Source organism: Mustelus asterias, chromosome 8 (genome assembly GCF_964213995.1).
Source record: "Mustelus asterias chromosome 8, sMusAst1.hap1.1, whole genome shotgun sequence".
Taxonomy (NCBI): Eukaryota; Metazoa; Chordata; class Chondrichthyes; order Carcharhiniformes; family Triakidae; genus Mustelus; species Mustelus asterias.
Genome location: NC_135808.1, coordinates 13,097,345 through 13,117,359, shown reverse-complemented (window position 1 = coordinate 13,117,359; position 20,015 = coordinate 13,097,345). Strand labels below are relative to the sequence as shown.

The 20,015-nt window shown below is 45.9% G+C and overlaps 1 long non-coding RNA gene and 1 other non-coding gene across 2 annotated transcripts in view; both read right to left on the bottom strand.

The window, feature by feature from the left end:
- The window catches only part of LOC144496867 (uncharacterized), an 825,626-nt gene that overhangs the window by 686,138 nt on the left and 119,473 nt on the right, over positions 1-20,015 (bottom strand). The gene's annotated exons all lie outside the window — the stretch shown is intronic.
- On the bottom strand, positions 15,728-15,891 carry LOC144498060 (U1 spliceosomal RNA). Its single transcript, XR_013498627.1, has one exon. It is a non-coding gene; the product is annotated as a U1 spliceosomal RNA (small nuclear RNA).

Here is a 20,015-nt window from a genome sequence, read left to right as displayed (position 1 = left end):
TTGGCTGCTTGTCTCCACACACTCCGCTCTGGAGTGAGAATTTCCCACCCATTGGCTTCAACGCCAGTTGATGTGAGACCTCACTTGCAGACCTCCTTCTTTCACAGAAGTGGGCAACTGGTTGGCATTGTGCCAATAGCAAGTTCACTACAGGGCAATGCCTTGGGGATGCAGACACCATCCATTTGGTTCACGATGGCCAGTCAATGGATTCACCACTAACTCAAGAGGGCAATTGCATTGATCATCCAACTACAATATCTGACACTCTGCCCTGTTAGCATAACAGTCAATTTCCAATATCATGCACCATAACCATTCAATAATCTGTGATGTTCGTAGAATCCTTACAGTGCAATCCATTCAACCCATAGGGTTGGCACCAACTCCTCGAGAGAGCATCTTACCCAGGCCGTATCCCTGTAACCCCATGTATTTACCCCAACAATTCCCCCTAACCTACACATCTTGGGACACTAAGGGGCAATTTAGCATGGCCAATCCACCGAACTTGCACATTTTTTGGACAGGGAGGAAACCCAAGCAGATACTTGATTTGATTTGATTTGTTATTGTCACATATTTTGGTATACAGTGAAAAGTATTGTTTATTTCATGCTGTACAGAGAAAGCATATCGTACATAGAGAAGCAAAGGAGAGAGAGTGCAGAATGTAATGAAATTTTAGAAGCATAGAACAGGAGTAAAAGATAGAATTAGAAGGTATGCTGGGCACAGCTTGCAAGAAGTCGCCCCACTCCGGAGCTATCTTGAGAAAACAAAATGGGGAGAATGTGCAAACTCCACACAGTCATCCAAGGCGGGGAGAGGAACCCAGTTCCCTGCCGCTGTGAGGTAGCAGTGCTAATCATGGTGCCACCCCAAGGTCATGTTGGATGACCTGTGTTCTACTTCTAATTAGTGTCTCTGAATTTTTACATCCACAGAAAGATGCTAGAGCTTGGATATAAAGTTCCACCTGAACAGCAACATCTCTGACAGTCCAGCACTCCCTCAGTACGGTATTAGTGTGTCGGCCTTAAATTTGCGCTGAAGTCTCTGGAGTGGGACTTGAATCTACAAACCTCTGACCCTGAGGTGACAGGACCATTTTCATTGCATTTTATATGTTATTGCATTTCAGAGAGTACTGGAGAATCCAATGCCTGGAGTGTATAGGGTGCAGCATCAACCTGTCTGAAGAAAAGCCTTGGGGTGGCACCATAGTTAGCACTGCTACCTCACAGCGGCAGGGAACTGGGTTCCTCTCCGCATCATGAAGAAAAGCTGCCAGCAGCTGTTTCTTTGGGCATTCTCTCCTCATTGGCCTTTGATACCGAATGAATCCTGAATAAAGAAGCTGGAATTCTGGTCATTCTTTCAATGAACTGAACATACCGATAGATTTGAAATGGAAACTAACAAGGCCTGGGTCACAGACAACAAATCTTCAAAGACTTGTAGGCAAATTGATAGAGTCCATGCAGAAAAGTGAATCATAGCCTTGCTAAAACTAACACCAGGTATTTGATATTAGACACTGAATTTCCCTATTGAGTGTGTGGGTGTGTGTGGAGGAAATATTCCATCGGTAAAGACACCATCCAACAGGGGTATTGTTGTGCAAACATGTCTGTTTTAACCTCTAATAGCGAATAAAGATACTAAGTCGACTTGAAATGTTGAAACTCAATTTTCTTTATTTTGTAGTTACTTAGAAAATAGTCAATCCTTGCAGTGCATAAACAAAATACTCACTTTCCATTACTTAACTTAAGGCTGATTTCTACTTGTATATGAAACCTGGCCAGGGTTTTGCCGCATTGCTAACAGTCTTCTTCTGGATGTTGTCATCTTCTGTACGGCACGGTGGCACAGTGGTTAGCACAGCTGCCTCACAGCTCCAGGGACCCGGGTTCAATTCCGGCCTTGGGTCACTGTCTGTGCGGAGTCTGCACATTCTCCCTGTGTCTGTGTGGGTTTCCTTCGGGTGCTCCAGTTTCCTCCCACAGTTCAAAGATGTGCAGGTTAGGTTGATTGGCCATGATAAATTGCCCCTTAGTGTCAAGGGGATTAGGAGGGCTACGAGGATAGGATCTGGGTGGGATTGTGGTCGGTGCAGGCTCAATGGGCCAAATGGCCTCCTTCTGCACTGTAGATTCTATGATTCTCAATGTTGGTCCTGGGTTTTTACTGAACACAAGTTCTTTGTGTTAGCATACCCCAAAGGCTCATTGGCAACCAGCCAATGAATTGATCCGAAACTCGATCACGTTGTTTGATTAGGCCAATCAGATAGAGCCAGTACAGAGGCCCTGGGCCTTCCAGACCCCATCATATTATTGCATTATTGCACATAGCCCACATTCCAATGCCCATATAAGGAAACACTAGCTCCAAAAAGTCTAGAAAGTACTCCTTCAGCTCTTTGCTTAGGGACATGGTTTAACACCGTAAGTAATCTCACAGCACCAGGTTAAGGTCCAACAGGTTTATTTGGTAACATGAGCTTTCGGAGCGCTGCTCCTTCATCAGGTGGGATGAAGGAGCAGCGCTCCGAAAGCTGGTGCTACCAAATAAACCTGTTGGACTTTAACCTGGTGTTGTAAGACTAGTTACTGTGCCCACCCTAGTCCAACACCGGCGACTCTACCTCATGGTTTAACACCTTGTGAGTATTTAACACCTTGTGGCCTTTGTTAAGTTTCAGGCCAACTTGGCCACAGGAAATCCCAGCATGCTTAAAAAAAACTTTGGCCACAAACCAGTTTTGCCTGAATGAAAATCTTTCAGCATCTTAAAAGTTAAATCTCTGCAGGTCACCCGGCCACAGTATTAAGAGATAGGGGCCAAAGTTAGGCCGGAGTTAGGCCACAGATCAGCCATGATCTGATTGAATGGCAGAACAGGCTCGAGGGCCCAAATGGCCTATTCTTGATCCTACATAAAATCACCATCCAATGGGCAAAGGCACTGCTCAGTCAGAGAAATCACCACTTTAGTGCTTAAGGGGGGGTAAAGGAACTACCCACCGGGGTAAGGGGAATATCCAACACACAAAGGCACCACCCATTTGGTTAAAAAAAAACTACTCAATGGCTAAAAGAGCATGCATGTGGGAGAGTCACAGATCAATGTAACCCTGAGCTACACAACACGAGGTGGCCTCAGCTTATTCCTATCTTTGCTGAGTTAACTGATCTCAGCTGTGGCAGCAGTTAGAAAATACAACTGACCTCAGGCCTGAAGATTAGAACACCCCCACCCCACCCCACCCCACCCCCCCCATCCCCCCCCACCCCACCCCTCCCCCCACACCGCCCCACAGAAGGATTACTTACGTTTTTTTTATTTCAAAAATATACTTTAGTCATTTAAAAAACTCTCAAATGAACATTGCAAAACGACAGATCCAAAAGTTACAAATAGTGCAAAAAAATAATCATTTTTACAGCACAATACAGTGCTCATTACATTCATTACATTTCAGTACTTAAAAACTATGTACATACATCAGAGTTTACTGTGTGCTGTTATTTTTCAGATTGGCACACAGTTACGCAGGCCGAGGGTATTCTACAGTTACCGGGCCCTCGGTCTGCCTCGGTTGAGACGCTTTACACGGTGGCCTTTCCCCATTGTGCCTTTGCAGCGGCTGCTCCAAGCTTGAGTGCGTCCCTCAGCACGTAGTCCTGGACCTTGGAATGTGCCAGTCTGCAACACTCGGTCGAGGACAATTCTCATTACTTACACCGCGGTTTTTTTAATTTCAAAAATATACTTTATTCAAAAAAAATCCTCTCAAATAAAACATTGCAAAACGCCAGATCCAAAAGTTACAAACAGTGCAAAAAATGAATCATTTTTACAGTACAATACAGTGCTTATTTACAAAACATTACATTCATTACATTTCATTACTTAAAACTATGAACATACTTACACTGCTTTTTTTTTGTACTTTTCCAATTCAATCAAATCAAGTCCAATTCAGAGTCTCAACAAGTTGAGACATTTCAGATCCAGGCTGACAAGACAGGGCCTCCACACCTGTCCTGGGCCCGATCTACATGAGCCAAGCTGATTGGAGGAGAGGGAGGATTCCTCCTCCAAGGCTTGATCTCATTTGCATCTTAGCCAAAAGGCCGAGATGCCGCTTTAAAAAATTGCTTCATATGAATATGAAGCTTAAATGTAACCCAATGGCCTCAACCAAGTGCAGCATCCTATCCATACTACACTTGATCTTAGCCAAAAGACCGATATCTGCTCTCAAACAGGGCACAGAGACACAAAATCAAGTTACAGAATACTGCTTAGAATATGAATCTCTACAGCCAACCAGGTCTTAAAGATACAGACAATGTGAGTGGAGGGAGCATTAAGCACAGGTTAAAGAACAAAGAACAAAGAACAATACAGCACAGGAACAGGCCCTTCGGCCCTCCAAGCCCACACCGCTCCCTGGTCCAAACTAGACCATTCTTTTGTATCCCTCCATTCCCACTCCGTTCATATGAGATGTGTATTGTCTCCAGACAGCCAGTGAGATTCTACAAATCCAGGAGGCAAGCTGCGGGGGTTACTGATAGTGTGACATAAATCCAAGATCCCGGTTTAGGCCGTCCTCATGTGTGCGAAACTATTGTCTGTATCTTTAAAACCTGGTTGGCTGTAGAGATTTGCATTCTAATCAGTATTCTGTAACTTGATTTTGTGTCTCTGTATGCCCTGTTTGAGATGTGGAGATGCCGGCATTGGATTGGGGTACACACAGTATGCCCTGTTTGAGAGCAGATATCCACTCCATCTGACGAAGGAGCAGCGCTCCGAAAGCTAATGGCATTTGCTACCAAATAAACCTGTTGGACTTTAACCTGGTGTTGTTAAAACTCTTACTGTGTTTACCCCAGTCCAACGCCGGCATCTCCACATCATGAATAACTTCCCAGCAATGTTTCATGTCAAAGTCATTCGATGTTTAAGATAAGCAATCTTAAATGATTAATAGATCCCTACTAAATCTTCAAAAAATAATCTGGAATTCCTATAATTCTTTAAGTACAGATGGCTCATGTAGGCTGTATTATATTGGATTGCTTATTTCACAATTCAATTTCATCTGTAATAAACTATTTGTTCTGTATTTTTGACCCAGTTGCTTTGGTCACTGTTCGGAGGACAGGAAGTCTGCTCAGCTGTGGTTAACATGCATTCAAGCTGCTTTTGTTCTTGTTTATCTTAAATATTTCTCTCGCTGTGTTTCAGAAATGGAAATAATTGTTAATGTTTATTGAGTATTGTTACTGAAAGTGACTACAATGCATCACGCGCACACACAATGCATGCACAAATTCACACATGTCAATGCAGCCATTCACAATCACCTCTTTTTCTGTTTAAAGACAGAAAGGTCCCTCGTGGGACCTCATTTCCCTCAGAAGGTGAAGTCACATGGGATCCGTGGTGAGCCGGTAAGGTGGATACAGAATTGTCTTGGTCTCAGAGATCCTGGGTACCAGCAACCTTAGGTGCTCTTAGTCGACTTGAGTACAAACACCATGCACAATCTGATACAAGGCCTTTAATTACTTATGCAGAAGGAGAAAGCAGCTTGCAGTTGGCCTGCAAGTGTTTCTGAAGTTACAAACAAACGACTTGGCAATTAGTCAGTTACAGCAAATCAGAAACAAGCAATTTTTCTATTCCTCATTTGCATACATATCCACCTGTTAAATCCTGGCTTTCTGCCCTTTCTCATTCGATGAAAAACTGTCTTCTGCTAATCCTTCATTTGCATAGCATATCCCCATATCTCGCCTTTGATATTTAGAAGTCATAGAAGTCATAGAAACCCTACAGTGCAGAAGAAGGCCATTCGGCCCATCGAGTCTGCACCGACCACAATCCCACCCCGGCCCTACCCCTACCCCCATATCCACCCACTAATCCCTCTAACCTACACATCTCAGGACACTAAGGGGCAATTTTTAGCATGGCCAATCAACCTAACCCGCACATCTTTGGACTTCCATTTGTTATGGAAAAATCTGGTCTTGCTCACCCTCTGGCGAAGGCCGAAAAACAGAATGTCATGGGGCCAACGCAGATGAAGATTAGTCCGTTCATGCTGAATAGCAGACACTGACCCCTTTTGAAGGTCTGTAAGCTGATAAACATTTTCCACTACTGTCCAGAGAAAGCATGAAACTTTAATTTGAACTCTTGAACTTCCAATTTAACTTCCAAACTATGAAACTTCAATCTGAACATTTTAACTTCCACATTGGTCACAGAAGACAGAGAGTAGCCGTGGAAGGGTGTTTTCCAGAATGGAGATCTGTGATCAGTGGTGTTCCGCAGGAATCTGTGCTGGGACCCCTGTTGTTTGCAATATAATATTTATATATGATTTGGAGGAAAATGTAGGTGGTATGATTAGTAAGTTTGCGGATGACACAAAGATTGGGGGAGCTGTGGATAGTGAGGAGGATTGCCAGAGGATTCAGGATATAAATAGGCTGAAGACCTGGATGGAGGAATGGCAGATGGAATTTAATCCAAACAAATGCGAGGTGATGCATTTTGGAAAGTCTAATGCAGGAGGGAAGTAAATGGCAGATCCCTTAGAAGCATCAACATACAGTGGGATCACGGCATACAGGTCCACAGTAGTAACACAAGTGGATAGATGGTCAAGAAGGTGTACGGGATGCTTGCCTTCATCGGTCGGGGTACAGAGTATAAAAATTGACAAGTCATGTTGCAGCTGCATAGAACTTTAGTTGGGCCACCTTTGGAGTATTGCATATAGTTCTGATCGCTACCAGAAGGATGTGGAGGCTTTAGCGAGGGTACATAAAAGGTTTACCTGGATGTTGCCTGGTATGGAGGGTATTAGCTATGAGGAGAGATTGGACAAACTTGGTTTGTTTTCACTGAAACATTGTAGGCTGAGGCGGCCCTCATAGAAGTTTACAAGATTGAGAATTTTTTTGATTTATTAATGTCACATATATTGGTATACCCTGAAAAGTATTGTTTCTTGTGCGCTATACAGGCAAAGCATGCATAGAGAAGAAAAGGAGAGGGTGCAGGATGTAGTGTTACAGTCATAGCTAGGGTGTAGAGAAAGATCAACTTAACACGAGGTAGATCCATTCAAAAGTCTGATGGCAGCAGGGAAGAAGCTGTTCTTGAGTCAGTTGGCACGTGACCTCAGAATTGTGTATCTTTTTCCTGATGGAAGGTGGTGGAAGAGAGAATGCTTGGGTACTTGGCCTCCTTGATTATGCTGGCTGCTTTTCCAAGGCAGTGGGACGCGTAGACAGTGGCAATGGATGGGAGGCTGGTTTGAGTGATTCACTGGGCTTCGCTCATGACCCTTTGTAGTCCAATGCTTGATATGGCTTCTGCTCTTGGGCAGAACAAGAGCCATACCAAGCTGTGATACAACCAAAAAGAATGCTTTCCATAGTGCATGAGAAGTTGATGAGAGTTGTAGTGGACATGCCAAATTTCCTTAGTCTCCTGAGAAAGTAGGCATTGATTGGTTTTCTTAACTATAGCATCCGCATGGAGGGACCAGGACAGGTTGTTGGTGATCTGGACACCTAAAAACTTGAAGCTGGTGACCATTTCTACTTTATCCGCATTGATGTAGACAGGAGCATGTTTTCCACTACGCTTCCTGAAGTCGATGACAATCTCCTTCGTTTTGTTGACATTGAGGGAGATATTATTGCCGTTGCGCCAGTTCACCAGATTCTCTCTTTCCTGTACTGTGTCGTGTCACAGCCTTGTGGAGCACCGGTGTTGAGGATGATCGTGGAGGAGGTGTTGTTGCCTATCCTTACTGATTGCGGTCTGTGGGTTAGGAAGTTCAGGATCCAGTTGCAGAGGGAGGAGCCGAGCCCCAGACACGAAGTTTGGAGATGAGTCTCGTAGGAATAATGGTGTTAAAGTCTGAGCTGTAGTCTATAAATAGGATTCTGACATAGATGTTTTTGTTATCCAGGTGTTCCAGGTTGGGTGCAGGGCCAGGGAGATGGCATCTGCTATGGACCTGTTGTGATGATAGGTGAACTGTAGTGGATCCGGGCAGTATGGGAGGTAGAAATTGATTTGTGCCATAACTAACCTTTCGAAGCACTTCATAATGATTGACGTTAGAGCCACCGGATGATAGTCATTAAGGCACACTGCCTGGCTTTTCTTTGGTACCAGAATGAGAGTCATCTTCTTGAAGCAGATAGGGACCTCAGACTGGTGTAAAGAGAGGTTGAAGATGTCTGCGAATACCCCCGCCAGCTGGTCCGCACAGGACCTGAGTGCTTGTGTTCAATTCTGGTCGCCACACTACCAGAAGGATGTGGAGGCTTTGGAGAGGGTACAGAAAAGATTTACCAGGATAGTTCCTGGTATGGAGGGCATTAACTATGAGGAGAAGTTGGAGAAAATTGGTTTGTTCTCACTGGAGCGATGGAGGTTGAGAGGGGACCTGATAGAAGTCTACAAGATTGTGAGAGGCATGGACAGGGTGGATAGTCAGAAGCTTTTTCCCAGGGTGGAAGAGTCAATTACTAGGGGGCATAGGTTTAAAGGAGATGTACGAGGCAGATTTTTTACACAGAGAGTAGTGGGTGCCTGGAACTCGTTGCCAGGGGAGGTAGTGGAAGTGGATACGGTAGTGACTTTTAAGGGGCATCTTGACAAGTACATGAATAGGATGGGAATAGAGGGATATGGTCCCCGGAAGGGTAGGGGGTTTTAGTTAAGTCAGGCAGCATGGTCGGTGCAGGCTTGGAGGCCCAGAGGGCCTGTTCCTGTGCTGTAATTTTCTTTGTTCTTTGTTCTTATCCGGGTACCCCATCCGGGCCACTTACTTTCCGTGGGTTGAATTTTGAGAAGGCTGCCCTGACGTCGGAAATGGTGACCTCGGATACAGGTTCGTCCAAGGCTTCTAGGATGGAGGGCATCCCCTTGCTGACCTTGCTCAAAACGGACACAGAATGCATTGAGTTCATCAGTGCATTGGAGCCGGCGATTTTACCTGCCTTCACCTTGTAGCCTGTTATGTCTTGCAGACCTTGCCATAGGCGGGGGGTCGGTGTGGCTGGCCTGGGATTCTAGCTTGGTCTGGTACTGTCTTTTGGCATCTTTGATGGATCTCCGTAGGTCATATCTGGCTTTCTTGTATAGGTCAGTGTCACCTGACTTGAATGCCCCAGACCTGGACTTCAGCAGGCAGTGGATATCTCTGTTAATCCATGGTTTCCGGTTGGGACACACACAGATTTGTTTCTTTGGCACCCAGTCTTCTACACACTTACTAATGAACTCAGTTACTGTAGTGATGTACTCGTTCAGGCTGGTCGCAGAGATATTAAACACTGACCTGTCTACTGATTCTAAACAGTCCCATAGAATATCGTCCGATTCCTCAGACCAACATTGCATGACGTTTTGACGGATTCTCCCATTTCAGTTTTTGTTTGTAAGCCGGGAGAGGAGTACAGACTTGTGGTCTGATTCACCAATGTGTGGACGGGCGATAGAGCTGTGGGCATTTTTGGTATTTGTATAGCAGTGGTCTAGAACGTTTGGGCCTCTAGTGCAACAGATGTGCTGGTGGTATCATAGAAACATAAATGATAGGAGCAGGAGGAGGCCATTTGGCCCTTCGATCCTGCTATGCCATTCATCACGATTATGGCTTATCGTCCAAATCAATAGCCTAATCCTGCTTTCTCCCCTGCATCTACCCTGTCTAGTCCTGTTAGAATTTTATAAGTCTCTATGAGATCCCTGCTCATTCGTCTGAGCTCAGGCGAAAACAATCCTAACCGAGTCAATCTCTGCTCATACATCAGTCCCGCCATCCCCGGAATCAGTCTGGTAAACCTTCGCGGCACTCCATCGAGAGCAAGAACATCTTGCCGCAGAAAGGGAGGCCAAAACTGCACACACACAATATTCTAGGTATCTTGGTAGAACACTCTTGAGCTTGGCCTGATTGGAGTGCCGGCCATGATGAACAAGGCCTCAGGATGTTTCATCTCAAGGCTATTTATGGTGGTGTATATTTCGTCCAGTGCAGCCTGGATAGTTGGAGTCTTTTTCCAGGAAGAAATGTCAACTACCAGGGGACAAACTCAAGATAAAAGGGGGAGCGTTTAAAGACAGGTTTTTTTTACACAGATGGTGGGTGCCTGTAATGCACTGCCAGAGGAGATGGTTGAAGCAGATACAATCGTAACGTTTAAGAGGCATCTTGACAGATATGTTAATAGGCAGGGAATAGAGGGATATGGACCGTGTAGAGGTGAAATGCCTTTAGTTTAGAATTGGATTTGTGTAGGATTGGTGGGCTGAATGGCCTGTTCCTGTGCCGTACTGTTCTTTGTTTTTCGTAGGGAGCTCAAAACTTGGTCTCAACAAGGCCCTGTACAACCGAAGATATCCTTACTTCCTTACATATGGGATGCTTGCCTTTATAGGACGGGGCATAGAGTATAAAAGTTGGGGTCTGATGTTGCAGATGTATAGAACGTTGGTTCGGCCGCATTTGGAATACTGCGTCCAGTTCTGGTCGCCACACTACCAGAAGGACGTGGAGGCTTTGGAGAGAGTACAGAGGAGGTTTACCAGGATGTTGCCTGGTATGGAGGGGCTTGGTTATGAGGAGAGATTGGGGAAACTGGGGTTGTTCTCCTTGGAAAGACGGAGGATGAGGGGAGACTTAATAGAGGTGTATAAAATTATGAAAGGCATAGATAGGGTGAACGGTGGGAAGCTTTTCCCCGGGTCGGTGGTGACGTTCACGAGGGGTCATAGGTTCAAGGTGAAGGGGGGAGGTTTAACACAGATATCAGAAGGACATATTTTACACAGAGGGTCGTGGGGGCCTGGAATGTGTTGCCGGGCAAGGTGGTGGAGGCGGACACACTAGGAACGTTTAAGACTTATCTAGATAGCTATATGAACGGAGTGGGAATGGAGGGATACAAAAGAGTGGTCTAGTTTGGACCAGGGAGCGGCGCGGGCTAATTGTTCTTTGTTTCTCGTTTCAAGGCTTCATTCTATGATCATCTTGCTGGTGCCAGTACAGAGCGAGACTGCGGATAGTTGGGAACCTGTCTCGGGGGCAGGGAATTCAGATGGTGTTCGTAAAGCAGAAGTGGAAATGAATAGGGTTCGGAAGCATTTTCTGATCAGGGCCAGTGTGATCTCCTGGGCTCGTTTCGATCGCCTCAGGGGGTCGGAGAGGAATTTCCCAGATTTTTTTTCCCCATATTGGCCCTGGGGTTTTCACTCTGGGTTTTCGCCTCTCCCTGGAGATCACATGGTCTGGAATGGGGGGGTGGGGGTGAGTTAATAGGTTGTGATGAACAAAGCATCGTAGCTGTGAGGGACAACTCGGTGGATAGGATATTAGGATGTAGATAGGCTGGAAAATTGGGCGGGGATCCTGGATTCAGGATTCAATCCTGGACCGGGGAGCGGCGCGGGCTTGGAGGGCCGAAGGGCCTGTTCCTGTGCTGTATGGTTCTTTGTTCTTTGTTCTTTGTTCTGGACTCCAATCCTCCTGAAATTTTCCTACCGAATTGCTGGCTGTACCTGCCCCTCCGCATCTTTGGACCAGAGCACCCAGAGGAAAACCACACAGACAGAGGTAGAATAGAATGTCTGTATGGAGGGACCCAAGGCCAGAATTCAACCCAGGTTTCTGTGAGGCACCAGTGCCAACCACTTATGTCACCATGCCACCCCTCACTCCCGAATGGGAAGCCTCTCTCACTCACCTGCGTAGGTTCATTATCTCATCTCTTCTCCTCACTCACTATGAACCAGCAACTGCTGTCAATATTAACCTTCAAAAGGAAGCTACATAAATAATTAAGGAGGTACAGACGATTAGAGGAAGTAAAAAGATAACTCCAGGAGCTGATTTGGCATTGGGAGGTACAAGTAATTTTAGAAGCAGTTGGAATGCGGGATCCTTTGTTTCTGGGTGAATGAATTTTAAAAATGGCCAAAAGCATCTCTTCCTCAAAACCCGTTTCTCTGGCTTCTGATAACAATGATACAATGCCACCCTCTGCTGGCGTGTGAATGCTACTGCACCAGTGGATGAGATAGCATCAGGGATCCATGATGTGGAACAGCGACCACGACACCACACAACCCTGCCGCACTAACCTCCGCAACACGTGCCGGATCATCGACACAAATGCCATCATCACACATGAGAACACCATCCGCCATATGGTACATAGTCATGCGGCTCTGCCAACGTTGTCTACCTGATACGCTGCAGGAAAAGATGTCCCGAGGCATGGTACATTGGCAAGACCATGCAGACGTTACAACAATGGACGAATGGACACTGCTCGACAATCACCAGGCAGGAGTGTTCCCTTCCTGTCGGGAAACACTTCAGCAGTCAAGGATATTCAGCTTCCGATCTTTGGGTAAGCGTTCTCCAAGGCGGCCTTCAAGACACACGACAACACAGAATCACCGAGCAGAAACTGATAGCCAAGTTCCGCACACATGAGGGCAGCTTCAACCGGGATCTTGTGTTCTTGTCACACTATGTCTAACCCCACCTTTTGGCCTGGGCTTGCAAAATCCTACTAACTGTCCTGGTTTGAGACAATTCACACCTCTTTAACCTGTCATTATCCCTCTCTCCACTCACACTGTCTGTACCTGTAAAGACTTGATTACCCGTTAAGACCTGCATTCCAACCATTATCTTGCAATTGAGTCTGTGTCTATATATGCCCTGTTTGTGAACCCAACTCTCCAGTCACCTGATGAAGGAGCAACGCTCCGAAAGCTCGTGATTCCAAATAAGCCTGTTGGACTTTAACCTTGTGTTGTGAGACTTCTTTCTGTGCCCATCAGGGATTCAATGAGAGCAGCAGGAGTGGAAAATGAGAAAGGCGAATCACACAGCAATTAATTAGGAAAGCTAATGGAATGTTATTACTCATTGTGAGGGGAATTGAGTACAGAAATAGGGAGATTACACTTCAGTTATGCATCAATGAGACCACATTTGGAGTACTGTGTACAGTATCGGTCTCTTATTCAAGGAAGAGGCATGTGCTGGAAGCAATTCTGAGACGTTTTACCAGATTAATACCTGGAATGGGTGGGTTATCTTATGATGAAAGGTGAGCCAGGCTAGGCTTGTACCCGCTGGGGCTTAGAGGCGACTTGATTGAAAGATAAAAGATCCTGAGGACTCTTGCCAAGGTGAATGTGGAGAGGATGTTTCTTCTTGTGGGTGATTCTAATTCTCGGGGACACTGTTCAAAAATAAAACAGCGATGAAGTTATTTTCTTCCTGAGGGTCATAAATATTCCTGAACTCTCCCTGAAAAGGCAATGAAAGTGTCTTTGAATATTTAAGGCAGAGGTGGATACATTCTGGGTGAGCAAAGGGAGTGATAGATCAGGGTTAGGTGGAATGTAGAATTGAGGGTACTGTCAGATCAGCCATGATTGTATTAAATTATGGCAGAGTAGATTCGAGGGGCTGAATGGCCGACTAATTCGTAAGAAAAATACATTGTTTCAAAGTGGTTGAACATTTAAAAGAAAAGCAAAATGCTGCAAGCATTGAGGCCTTTGGAACCAAAGGAAGAGACATAGGACTCAAAATTTCTCCCTGCTGATGGATGTATCACAGCTTGGTATGGCTCCTGCTTTGCCCAAGACCCCAAGGAACTACAAATGGTCGTGAATCATAGAAATCATAGAATCCCTACAGTGCAGAAGGAGGCCATTCGGCCCATCGAGTCTGCCCCGACCACAATCCCACCCAGGCTCTACCCCCGCATATTTTACCCACTAATCCCTCTAACCTACACATCTCAGGACTCTAAGGGGCAATTTTTAACCTGGCCAATCAACCTAACCCGCACATCTTTGGACTGTGGGAGGAAACCGGAGCACCCAGAGGAAACCCACGCAGACACGAGGAGAATGTGCAAACTCCACACAGACAGTGACCCGAGCCGGGTATCGAACCCGGGACCCTGGAGCTGTGAAGCAGCAGCGCTAACCACTGTGCTACCGTGCCGCCCTGTATGTAGCCCAATCCATCACGCAAACCAGCCTCCCATCCATTGACTCGGTCTACACTTCCCGCTGCCTCGGAAAAGCAGCCAGCATAATAAAGGAGCCCTCGCACTCCGGACATTCTCTCTTTCACCTTCTTCCGTTGGGAAAAATATACATAAGTCTGAGGTCACATCCCAATCGATTCAAGAACAGTTTTTTCCCTGCTGCTGTCAGACCTTTGAATGGACCTCCTCGCACTAAGTTGATCTTTCTCTACCCCCTAGCTATGACTGTAACACTATATTTTGCGCACCCACGTTTCCTTCTCTATGAACGGTATGCTTTGTCTATATAGCACGCAAGAAACAATACTTCACATTGTATGTTAATACATGTGACAATAATTAATCAAATTAAATCAAAGATTGGCGCATGCGCAGTGGCCCATTCAGCATGCTGATGCTGGCCTCTTGGGCAGGATTAGGCCCCACCCCGACAAGCATGAATCCCCCTGGCGGCCTCTGTGATACAGAGTGCCAGAAATTCATCCCACTTAGTGGGCAAGATAATCTCCCGGTTTTTTGTGGGAAAATTGCCCCCATCCAATCTTCCCCACAAATTCCACTCAATCTGCTGAGTTTTTGGATCATTTCCAATGCATTGTGAGGGCTTTCAGAGAAAAGAACTACCCATTGCAGCGCCTTCTATTAGAAAATGATCAATCCCTATTTTGTATTGATGCAGTCCCCCACTGCCATAAATTACTTAGAAACTACTTAGAAACCCTACAGCGCAGAAAGAGGCCATTCGGCCCATCGAGTCTGCACTGACCACAATCCCACCCAGGCCCTATCCCCACATCCTTACATATTTACCCGCTAATCCCTCTAACCTACGCATCTCAGGACACTAAGGGGCAGTTTTTTTTTGCATGGCCAATCAACCTAACTTGCACATCTTTGGACTGTGGGAGGAAACCAAAGCACCTGGAGAAAACCCACGCAGACATGAGGAGAATGTGCAAACTCCACACAGACAGTGACCCGAGCCGGGAATCGAACCCTGGAGCTGTGAAGCAGCAGTGCTAACCACTGTGCTACCGTGCCGCCCAGTATCTGATGAAGGAGCAGCGCTCCGAAAGCTCGTGATTCCAAATAAACCTGTTGGACTTTAACCTGGTGTTGTGAGACTTCTTATTGTGCCCACCCCAGTCCAACATCGGCATCTCCACATCATGACCACAAATTTTGCAATCGAGTATCTCACAATGTGTTAAGAGCCAAAAATCGTTTTAGAAGCAGCTGTGGGAATCATTTGTTTCTGGATGAATGATTTTTTTAAAAAATAGGTCAGTAGCATCTCCTTCTGTAATATCTCTAGTTCATGATTTTAAAATACAGTATCATCCTGTGCCTGCTGTCGCAAGCAGACAAGCAAAGGAGATCTGTAGAGGTCAGCTCGAATGAAAAATAACAGAAGGAACATTCTTTTAAAAAAGTGATTCAATATTACAAACTAAAAGCAAAACATTATAAATTCGAATGAGCTTCCGAACAATACTGACAGCAGATACAAGTGTATACTTAATATATCATAAGTGCCCACCCAGCAAATCGAGGAAAAATTGATTTTCTGTTTTTGATTATGAAATCAGGGGAGAGCGCGAACGCAGTCCCCCACTACCACAAATTTTGCAGTCGAGTATCCCGCATTTGGGGACATCGCAGGCGTCAGCACACCCGAAGTGCAATGGGCTAGCCTCGTCCTGGGCGAACCACCTTCATGATCATGGTTTCACCCCTGCCAGGTAAGTATGCTTGAATATCTTCACACACGGCCAGCCGACATCAAACACTACATCTTACAGTCATACTTACCCCGTTTTAAACACCAGGCTCTCACCTTATTTACAATCTTCTGCACCAAGGGCATTCAATCCCACTTTATTATTCCGATTAATATTTGACTGTTCCACTCCACTAAGAAGACTCTTGATAGAAACCGTCCCTGCTTATTTGCATATTTCCCTTAAAAGGAAATGGACCGCCTTCTGCTACTTCAACCCTGTGTCCCAGAAAGAAAAGCCTTTTCCTGTCCAACTTTTTCATGATGTGGAGATGCCGGCGTTGGACTGGGGTAAACACAGTAAGAAGTTTAACAACACCAGGTTAAAGTCCAACAGGTTTATTTGGTAGCAAAGACATGAGGAGAAAGCTTGTGTGGCTTTTGCTACCAAATAAACCTGTTGGACTTTAACCTGGTGTTGTTAAACGTCTTACAACTTTTTCAGGCAGGAAAGATTTAGAATCCCTACAGTGCAGAATGAGGTCATTCAGCCCATTGAGTCTGCACCAACCATATCCCACCCAGGCCCCATCCCAAAGACCCTACCTATTTACCCCAGCTAGTCCCCTGACACAAAGGAGCAATTTAGCATCACCAATCAACCTAACCCGCACATTGATTTGATTTATTATTGTCACATGTATTAGTACACAGTGAAAAGTATTGTTTCTTGCACGGTATACAGACAAAACATACCGTGCATAGAGAAGGAAATGAGAGAGTGCAGAATGTAGTGTTACAGTTATAACTAGGGTGTAGAGAAAGATCAACTTAATGCGAGGTAGGTCCATTCAAAAATCTGACAGCAGCAGGGAAGAAGCTGTTCTTGAGTTGGTTGGTATGTGACCTCAGACTTTTGTATGTTTTTCCTGCGGAAGAATGTGGAAGAGGGTATGTCTGAGGTGTATGCAGTCCTTGATTATCCTGGCTGCTTTTCTGGGGCAGCAGGAAGTGTAGACAGTGTCAACGGATAGGAGGCTGGTTTGCGTGATGGACTGGGCTTCATTCGCGACCCTTTGTAGTTTATTGCGGTCTTGGACAGAGCAGGAGCGATATCAAGCTGTGATACAACCAGAAATAATGCTTTCTATGGTGCATCTTAGAAGTTAGTGTCATAGAGTCATAGAGGTTTACAGCATGGAAACAGGCCTTCAGCCCAACTTGTCCATGCCAGCCTTTTTTTTTAATCACTAGGCTAGTCCCAATTGCCCGCTTTTGGCCATATCCCTCTATACCCAGTTGTGAGAGTTGTAGCAGACATGACAAATTTCCTTTGTCTCCTGAGAAACTAGAGGCGTTGGTGAACTTTCTTAACTATAGCATCCACATGGAGGGACCAGGATGATCTGGTGATCTGGATAGCTAGAAACGTGAAGCTCTCGACCGTTTTTACTTCATCCCCATTGATGTAGACAGGGACATGACCGCCACTATGCTCCTGAAGTCGATGACGATCTCCTTCATTTTGTTGCCATTGAGGGAGAGATTATTGTCATCGCACCAGTTCACCAGATTCGCTCTTTCTGTAAAGTGTAATGTCATTGTTTGAGATTTGATCCACAATGGTGGTGTCACCAGCAAACTTGAAAATCGAGTTTGAGGGGAACTTGGCCATCCAGTCATAGAATCATAGAAATCGTAGAAACCCTGCAGTGCAGAAAGAGGCCATTCGGCCCATCGAGTCTACACCGACCACAATCCCACCCAGGCCCTACTCCCATATCCCAAAACATTTACCCGCTAATCCCTCTAACCTATGCATCTCAGGACACTAAGGGGCAATTTTCTTTAGCATAGCCAATCAACCTAACCCGCACATCTTTGGACAGTCAAAAGTGTATAAGAAGTATAGTATGGGGCTGAGGACACAGCCTTACGGAACACCGGTTTTGAGGATGAACATAGAACATAGAACATAGAACATTACAGCGCAGAACAGGCCCTTCGGCCCACGATGTTGCACCGACCAGTTAAAAAAAAACTGTGACCCTCCAACCTAAACCAATTTCTTTTCGTCCATGAACCTATCTACGGATCTCTTAAACGCCCCCAAACTAGGCGCATTTACTACTGATGCTGGCAGGGCATTCCAATCCCTCACCACCCTCTGGGTAAAGAACCTACCCCTGACATCGGTTCTATAACTACCCCCCCTCAATTTAAAGCCATGCCCCCTCGTGCTGGATTTCTCCATCAGAGGAAAAAGGCTATCACTATCCACCCTATCTAAACCTCTAATCATCTTATATGTTTCAATAAGATCCCCTCTTAGCCGCCGCCTTTCCAGCGAAAACAATCCCAAATCCCTCAGCCTCTCCTCATAGGATCTCCCCTCCATACCAGGCAACATCCTGGTAAACCTCCTCTGCACCCTCTCCAAAGCCTCCACATCCTTCCTGTAATGTGGGGACCAGAACTGCACACAGTACTCCAAGTGCGGCCGCACCAGAGTTGTGTACAGTTGCAACATAACGCCACGACTCCTAAATTCAATCCCCCTACCAATAAACGCCAAGACACCATATGCCTTCTTAACAACCCTATCTACTTGATTCCCAACCTTCAGGGATCTATGATCTGGAGGAGGTGTCATCTTTCCTTACTGATTGGGGTTTGTGGGGTAAAAGTCAAGGATCCAGGTGCAGAGGGAGGAGCCGAGCCCCAGGCCATGAATTTGGAGATGAGTCTCATAGGAATAATGGTGTTAAAGGCAGAGCTGTAGCTGTATGAAAAGGAGTCTGTCACAGGTGTCTTTGTGATCTAGGTATTCCAGGGTTCAGTGTAAGGCCAGAGAGATGGCATCTGCTCTGGACCTGTTGTGGTGATAGGTGGACCAGGCAGCCGGCAGGCAGGAATTGATTTGTGCCATCACTAACCTTTCGAAGCACTTCATAATGATGGATGTCAGAGCCACCAGACGATATGGTCACTGAGGCACACTGCCTGGCTTTACTTTGGTGCCAGAATGATGGCCATCTTCTTGAAGCAGGTAGGGACCTCAGATTGGTGTAAAAAGAGGTTGAAGATGTCTGTGAATACCCTCACCAGCTGATCCGCACAGGACCTGAGCGCTTGTCCAGGTGCCCCATCTGTGCCAGTTACTCTCCGTGCATTTACTTTTGAGAAGGTTGCTCTGATGTTGGCAATGGTGGTCTCGGATATAGGTTCGTCCGAGGCTTCTGGGATGGAGGGAGTGCTCTCACTGACCTCTTGCTGAAAACGGGCATAGAGTGCATTGAGTTCATTGGAGAGCATGCATTGGAGCTGGTAATTTTATCTGTCTTCATCTTGCAGCTTGTTATGTCTGGCAGATCCTGCCATAGTCGACGGGGGTCTGTGTGGCTCGCCTGGGACTCGAGCTTGATCTGGTACTGTCTTTTGCATCTTTGATGGATCTCTGTAGATAATATCTGGCTTTCTTGTACAGCACAGTAAGAAGTCTCACAACACCAGGTTAAAGTCCAACAGGTTTATTTGGCAGCACTAGCTTTCGGAGCGCTGCTCCTTTATCAGGGGAGTGAGGAGCTGTGTTCACAAACAGGGCACATACAGACACAAACTCAATTTACAAGATAATGGTTGGAATGCAAGTCTTACAGGTAATCAAGTCTTAAAGGTACAGACAATGTGAGTGGATAGAGGGCACAAGTTAAAGAGATGTGTATTGTCTCCAGCCAGGACAATTAGTGAGATTTTGCAAGTCCAAGCAAGTCGTGGGGGTTACAGAGAGTGTGACATGAACATAAGATCCCGGTTGAGGCCGCCCTCATGTGTGCGGAACTTGGCTATCAGTTTCTGTTCAGCGATTCTGCGTTGTCGTGTGTCGTGAAGGCCGCCTTGGAGAACGCTTACCGAAGATCAGAGGCTGAATGCCCGTGACTGCTGAAGTGTTCCCCGACTGGAAGGGAACACTCCTGCCTGGTGATTGTCGAGCGGTGTTCATTCATCCATTGTCGTAGCGTCTCCCCAATGTACCATGCCTCGGGACATCCTTTCCTGCAGCATATCAGGTAGACAACGTTGGCCGAGTTATAAGAGTAGTACCGTGTACCTGGTGGAGGGTGTTCTCGCGTGAGATGATGGCATCCGTGTCG